Genomic DNA, 8,410 nt, shown 5'->3' on the forward strand with positions numbered 1-8,410 from the left:
TCTTACCATCAGTGCACAGGGGTTCCAATTCTTTCACATCTTCACCAACACTTGTTATTTTCTGTTTTGTTGTTTTTTTCTTTTCATAATGGCTGTGAGGGAAAGTCCGCTTCTGAGAGCTGCCTTGTCCCTTGTCAAGGTCGTCTCCCAAGAGAACCTTGATCTCTGAGCCACACAGATCTCAGTCCTGGGAAATCTGTGTGATCCCACAACTTGAGAGTCACCAGTGGAAACCTGAGGCAGTTTTGACTTTTCGGTGTCAAATGGGTCTTTGCTCAACAAACATGTATTATGAGCATAACTCAGACAGGGCCTGGGCCCGTGGTGGGACCTGGCCCCCCAGCTCAGTTGGCCCTCCCCTTGCCTGCACCGTAAGGAATTCCATGGAGACGTCTCGTTCCTGGACAATGAGGACTGGACCAAGAATAAACCTCCTTGCTGGCTCCTCTTGGCGCCCATCCTTGTTCTCCTCGCTGCTTCCGTCTGCTTTTCACTCTACACTATCTTGTCTTATTTTATGAACCCTGTAAGCCAGTTTTAATTAGGTTTTCCTCCCAGCACAAGGCAAAACGTAAATATAAATAAATGAGAAATTGAAACAAGAGTGGCCTGTGGATATAATTAGCAAGAGTCTAATTTTAAGCTGACTTAATCAAAATACTCTGTTAGGAAGTCTTGGAGATATAGTAGTCCCAAGCATCACACCTACCTTCATGCTCATGACCCCCGTGAGTGGCGTCAGGACCAGCTCTTCCCAGCGGCCCCCTGCAAGGTCTTCCACGGGCATGCTGGGATTGTCCACGGATGACGACAGTGCTCCCCATCACCACGCGGCACTGCTGCCATCTGTGCAGATCCTGGCCCCCATCTTGCCCTCTTTCCCTCCTGTAGGTGAACTGGCAGTGTGGTGTGTGTTTCCTGCTTCCCCCATCCTCCCAGGGACCCTTGCCAGCCAGGCTTTCCTGCTTCTGCCAACCAGCTCTTATCTGCCTCCCTGTTCCTGTCCTCTGGCGCCTGGTTGCTCCCCCAGGACCCTCAAACATCTTTATTACTTTCCTGGTTTATAGAATGAACACGTGTTTGTTGTAATATTTTTCAGCTAACAGAACTTAGGGGAATGGGAAAAGGAGAAAATCATCCTAAACTCCACAATTCTGTGATCATCACTATTAATATTTTGGCAGGGAACCTTTCAGACCTGTTTTCCAAAGTGTGTTCCTTTGACCAATAGCCCTGAGAAATGCTCCTTAGGGAATAAAAGGGATTCCATGGTCAAAAGTTCCTAGGAAAGGGACTTCCCTGGTGGCCCAGTGGTTAAGACTTCACCTTCCAATCAGGGGGTGTGGGTTTGATCCCTGTGGGGAGCCGAGATCCCGCATGCCTCTCGGCTGAAAAAGCAAAAAACATAGAAAGGAAACAGTATTGCAGCAAATTCAGTAAAGACTTAAAAAATGATGGATTAAAAACAAAAACCTCCCCAGGAAGAGCTACACTGTATTCACAGAGCATCACAGTTCATGAGCAAGGTAAAGACACTGAATTCAGCTTCCTTAAAATCTTTCAGAATAACCGCAGGAACCCAGATTGGAAAACATTATTTCAGGGTCTTTCCTAAGAGCTGACTCCATATACAGGCATAAAAGCACTCTTTTTAAGAAAGCTTTATAAAAAATCAGAATATACTAAATAGCCCTTTTGTAAGATTTTATCATTCATTTTCCTATGTTAATAATTATATATCATCAGTGCAATTTTAAAATGAAATTTGATAGATAATAAATGCACATGGATTGAGATCCCAGACATAGATCCCACAAGTATGCCCACCCGAGTTTTGACAAAGGTGCAAAAAAGAATTCAGTGGAAGAAATACAGCCTTTTAAACGAATGGTCCTGGAGCAAGTGACCATTCATATGCAAAAATATGAACATCAACTTAAATCTCATACCTGGTACAATATTAGCTCAAAACGGATCAAAGACTTAAAAACTGTGGAACTATAGAACTTTTAGAGGAAATAAAGGGAAAACCATTTGGATCTAAAGGCCATTTTAAGGGAATGAAAATACAAGCCATAAACTGAGAGAAAACATTTGCAAACCATATATCTGATGAAGGACTAGTATGTAGAATACCTAACACTCTAAAATCAACTTATAAAAAAATGAATAATCCAGTTAGAAAAATGGGCAAAAGACATGAAAAAAGGATATATTAATGACAAGAAAGCAAATGAAAAGATGTTCAACATCATTAGCCATTAGGGAAATGCAAAGTAAAACTACAATTCAGTCTCACTACATGCCTATCAGAATGGCAAAAATGAAAACACGGAGAGCCCCCAATTCTGGTGAGCATGCAGAGAAACTGGCTCACTTACACATTGCCGGTGGGAATGGAGCGTGGCACAGCCCTCTAGAGGACAGCTGGGCAGTTTCTTACAAAACTAAACACACGGCCATCGTATCACTGGGCAGTTACACCCCCGGGCACACACCCCAGAGAAATGAAAACGAGTGTTGGCGCAAAGACCTGTGCACAGTGGAACAGGACTCGGCAATAAAAAGGAATGACCTCGATACGCACAACAGCTGGATGGATCTCCAGAGAACTATGCTGAATTTTCAAGAGCCAGTCCCCCAAAGCTATGTATTGTCTGATTCCATGCATATGAAGTTTGTGGAATACAATTCTTGCAAGGGTGAAGAACAGATCAGAGGTTGCCAGCAGTTAAAGAGGGGGCGGGAGGGAAGTGGGTGTAACTGTGAAAGGAAAGCAGGCAGGATCGACGCGGCGACGCGATGAGAACGTTGACGAGAACGCTGTGCATCCTGTCTGTGTGACCGTCAGCGTCGCGCTTGACGCACTGCGCTAGAGTTGACCATTTGGTAAAGGATACTCGGGCTCTTTCTGTATTATTTCTTATGATTACAGGTGAATCTAGTTATTTCTAAATAAAAGATTAAAAAGAAACCAATGTATCTAGACAATGAAAAGTGGGTTCCCCCTTCCCCAGGAGCACCACTGATCAGTGTTTGCGCCTCTGTATTTCGCTGACTGGACGTGCTGTATTTTATTGCAGTGGTCCCCGACCTTTTTGGCACCAGGAACCAATTTCACGAGAGACAGTTTTCCCCTGGACTGCCAGGGGGGTGGTTTCAGGATGACTCAAGCGCTTTAGGTTTACTGTGTCCTTTATTTCCAAAGGGCTTCCCTGGTGGCTCAGATGGTGAAGAATCTGCCTGGAAGGGAGACGACCCGGTTCGATCCCTGGGTCAGGAAGATCCCCTGGAGAAGGAAATGGCTACCCACTCCAGTATTCTTGCCTGGAGAATTCCATGGACAGAGGAGCCTGGCGGGCTACAGTCCATGGGTCAATAGAGTCAGACACGACTGAGCGCCTATCACTTTCCCTTCACTCATTTCCAACCTAATGCTGCCCCTGATCTGACAGGACATACCAGTCCGTGGCCCAGAGGTTGGGGACCCCTGCTTATTGGGCCGATTCCATGCTGGTAGAGCTTACATTGTTTCTAAATTTACCATTACAAGCCATGTTACTATGAGCCTCCTTGTGTATATATCTTTGCTAGAAGTAACATTTCTGGGTCAGGAAATACCCATATGTGAAATGCTGGTACACATTGCCATATTGTCCTCTGGAAAGATTGTGTCAATTTACATTTTCCCTTGATGTGTTCATCCTCTGACTGCACAATACCTCTCTCCTCATTAAGCCACACTTTAAGAAAGGGCATAGCCAAAAAAAATTCCAGATAAACTTTATTTCTGCCTTACGTACAATCCAGGATGTCAGAATGAAAAACAAAGGCACATCTTCCTTACTTACAAATTCCTACGAGGCAAATGCATCAGCTCATCACTTGGCTGTTTTTGTTTTTGTTTTTTAATGAAAAGACAACGCTCTAGATTTTAGAAAGATCAACCATTCCTAGCTGTGATATGACATTTCCTTTAGTCTTCACCTGAGAAGTCTTCTTGAAATCCTGTCTACCCTCACTTTTGCTGCTCTGAAAAGCAAACCATGTAGCCTCTCATTTGCTAGAGGGGGAAAAATTAGTTGTCACAGTTGTCTATGCCCAGAAAGTTTGAATAAGACAACCTGAAGGTCAGTGCCAAAGGGAACGTCATTTTGGCTTGATAAAGTCGGTCCTGGGCTAGAGAGAGTTCACCGGCGACTCCCTGTGCTGTCACTTATGGGTTGGGAGGGCTTGGTCAAGTTACTTATCAATAAATGTGTCCTTGAGAGTAAAATGGGTGCAATAATAGTGACCAAGCTTGTAAGGCAGGGAATGATGCCTACCATAGCTTGATGCCTTCACAGGAAGGATGGAGAAAGGAAGTTCCAAGTAAGAGAGTTGATTCATAGAGCATCAGCTGATCAAGGGAGAGGGCAGGGCCGGAAGACAGTGCTCCTGACTCCCACCCAGCTGTCGGGACTCCCCTGCTGGTCTAGTGGTTAAAGAATCCACCTTGCGATGCAAGGGATGTGGGTTCGATTCCTGGTGGGGGAACTAAGATTCCACATGCCGAGAGCGACTAAGCCTGAGCACTGCAACTACTGAACTACTGAAGCCCATGCACCCCCAAGCCGTGATCCACAACTAGAGAGCCCGTGTGCTGCAGCAAGTGATCCTGCACGACGCAATCAAGACCCGACACAGGGGAAAAAAAGTTTTCTAAAAAAAGCCAACTGTCCCTAAAGCAACTCTGAGCCTTTCAACCTGTAAAGTTAAGGGAGGGAAAGTAAGTTGCTGAGTAAGCGCTCAAGAAAAGACACAGCATGGTGATCCACAGGCGTGCCATGCTTTCACCTTTGTATCCATAAGCAGCCTGCTGCGTTGTAGACAGAAGGCTCAAAACCCCGCATCCTTTTCCCAACCCATGGGACTTTGGTGCTCTTAGTGTCTGACCCCACTACCAAATGTGCCTTCGTGCAAAATCTGCAAACCAGAATCTGCACTCACAGCTTTTTTTCTTTAATTAAAATAGCTTTTATTGCCTTTTTTTTTTCCATATTGCAAAAACTGTTACACTTTTATTATAGGAGGAAAATGATGAAAATTACATAGAAGCAAAAAGAAAGGGGCAAAAAAGCCACCATCCTATTCTGCAGCTTTGAACTAGGAAATCAATTAAGTACATTTCAGGAAAGGAAGCCATCTAGGAGGATCCTTTGGGGTTTTCAAAACAGTGAATAAAGGCCAGCCTCCCCGGGATCCTGTCTGTGCTTCACACGAGTGGTCTCTGCGGGGCCCCACACCGTCCCCAGGCCCTTCTGGCCTCAGAGTCCCACCCACCACTGCCCCGCACTGCCCACCACTCCTCCCCTCCCTCCGTGTCTCTTGGCTTTCACTAATGAAGCAGGATAATCTTAAGTGTACAGCTTGACTTTCTACATGTGTGTACACCGGTATAGCCACCATCCAGAACAAAATCTAGAGTGCACACAGCCCCCCCACCCACAGGCTCCCCCAACTTCTTGGAGGCAACCCCTATTCTGACCCCTACCATCATAGATTCACTTAGCCTGGTTTTGAATTTCATATAAATGGGAAGTCTGGGTCTTTGCATTGCTCAACATTATGCCTATGAAATTCACGTATGCTGTACATGTAGCCCCTTTTCATTGCTGCGTAATATTCCATCACAGGAACCGTTTAAGACTGCCACAACGTAACTCATCCATTTTACTGCTGATGGACATCTGGGTTGTTTCCAGGGTTGAGCTATTATAGCTAAAGCAGTTGTGGACATGGGGCTTGTCTGTCTGTGGACAGAGGGTGTGTGTTTCCTGAGTCCAGGTGCTGACACAGGAATGCACATGCTGGGTGTATGCATGTATTCCGAGCTTTGGCAGGCATTGTCAAACACTGTCCCCAGGTGGGGCATCAGTTAACACTCCTGCCTGTCTCTCCGCTTTTAGAATGTGCCATGATGATGCAGGTAATCATGAAGCATACACTGTAGAGTCCCACTGCTACTCTAAACTCCATTTAAGGGACAGAGACACCATATGCCCTGCAATTCTATTTTCCTTCTTGCCTATTTATGCCACCTCCACAGGGTCCATACACACACGCACGCACGCACGCACACACACACACACACACACACACACCTGAGCCAGGCACCTGAACAAGGATTCCCTGGTGCCCGTGATCCAGCCTGGTTTCTAGCCACGCCCTCTCTCCAGTGCCTGTGAGGTCTTGCAGGCTTCTCCCACTTATGTCCTGGATTGGCCAGGGGCGGGGGCGGTCACTGTGTGGTCGCGCCCCCATAGCACCAGGCAAGGGAACGTCTCTGCAGCTCTAGGATAAGAAAGGCAAGGGCGAGCGTCTGTCTGTACGGCGGGGCTGTGGTCGGAGTCCTGCATGGAGCCACTAGAGGGCGACACAGCCCCGCAGAAGCACCACATGCCCAGCTCCACTCTGAACAGGGAGAGGGGCTGAGCGGGCAGGGGCTGACCTCGCTTCTCACTCCTCAGGGACCCATCTGTCTCCCTCCTTCACACCCTGGGGTGGAGCGCTGGGGCCCTTGGATGGGCGGTGGGGGGTGGGCGGGGATCCAGGGCCCACTTGGCTCTTGTTCCTCCCCAGCTTTGGTTTTTGGGAGAATCATTGAATCCCTCTGTGCCTCAGTTTCCACATCTGTAAAATGGCAACAATTGTACCTCGCTTACTCCATGGGTCTGTTGGGAGGGTTCGTTCAGGTAATAATTATTAGTGAGAATCGTAATAACAGTTGTCGCGGGCGTACTCTCTGCTGGAGTCTGTGTGGCACTCAGGGCTGGTGCTTTAAAGCATTCTCTCCTAGAATCCCCACCTCTGCCGTCTGAGGACCGAGGAGGGGAGGGAGGGGAGGGAGGAGGAGCCGCGTCTACGCCATCCCCACCCCCACCCCGGCAGGTGCCCTGCTCCTGGCTGGACTGCACACTTAGCTCCTTCCTTTCTGCCACAACCCACCCCGATCGGTGCTGCAATTATTCCTGCTGCGTGCAAGACTGAGGGGCCAGCTGACCCGGCCGAGTCGCAGGAGCCAGGTTGCGGTCCCCCGACTCCACGACACAGTGTATCCACAGAGCCCCTGATGAGAGTCGCAGGACGACACTGGGTGCGCGTCTGTGAGCCCTGGGGCATCGTGTGCACATGTGGCTGTCACCTCCCCCGGTGACATCTGTACTGCTGTTATCTGAGGATACAAGCCCACAGGTGGCTCCCCGGGGCTCACTGTACCCCCCACCAACCTTGCTTCTCTCCCCATAGTGTGAGGAGGGAGAGGGAAATCTATGCCCCTGGGAGGCGCCCCAAAAGTCCTGGGGCTCAAGGGACAGTGGGGTGGGGACTCCTGTGGTGTCAAACCCTCCTCCCTACTTCGTGCCAGAGCGGCTCTTACAATCTTTGTATATTTTATTCTGGAAAAAGAGTTCTGATGCTAAAATTAACTGCCCCCCCGCCTTGCTAAATGTTCAAAACCACTAGACTAGGTTATTCTGGAGGTCCCTCAGAGTTCTAAATATTTTATGAAAACCTTTCTTGAACCTATTTCTATTTTTAGCTGAAAGTTCAATTTACCTTTGCCCTACTGAGTGCAGACTTCTTCTTCTTCTTTTTTTTTAATTTAAAATTTACCTTATTGCATTGCAGGCTTTCCCCCACCCTCATATCTAGTCCTGGCGTCCCCAGCTTTTCTATGAAGCCTCTATTCTCCCCTGTTTCTGGCTTTATTTTTGTGACCTCACTGGCCCCAGCCCTATGCCTCCTGTTTTCTCATTCTGAGTTGGCAGCCTAACCTTACTCTCTAGGGTTCGTCACAAGACCACCATTTAACATTATCGATCTGGCCCTTTCCTAGCCCGAACTTGCAGCGTTTCTCACAGAACAGCAACCAGAAGCCCACGGGGCGTTCCAGGGATGGGCACCAAGGCCCGGTGGGAGAGAGTGAGACCGGAAAGAGGAAAAAGAGGCTCATATATACGTGCACATTTGTTTCATCAACATCTACTGATCGACGCTTCCTACCTTCTCTTTTGAATGCAGAGGTGAATCCATTCTACTTGAATAAATTCCACAATTGAGCATATTCCCTATCCCACCAGGGAATAAAGTCATGTGGCAAGAGCGCCCACTTGCCCTGTAAATAAACTCTATTCCAGCCTCATCCGCAGCCCAGCTCTGAACGAGCACCTCACTCTTTCAGCGGGGACTCCTTCAGATGTCGCTGTCCTCTGAAGGACACAGTGTCCTTCACCGCAGAGCCCCACCCTCCTCAGCCAGCATAAGAATGAGATGATCAATTGCATCAGCCAGTGATCAATCCAGAAGTGCCCATCGTCTGCCTCAAGAGGACCTCGTAGTGTTAGAAGCATTGTGGATGGGGGAGGCAGAA

Source organism: Bos indicus x Bos taurus, chromosome 11 (assembly GCF_003369695.1).
Source record: "Bos indicus x Bos taurus breed Angus x Brahman F1 hybrid chromosome 11, Bos_hybrid_MaternalHap_v2.0, whole genome shotgun sequence".
NCBI lineage: Eukaryota > Metazoa > Chordata > Mammalia > Artiodactyla > Bovidae > Bos > Bos indicus x Bos taurus.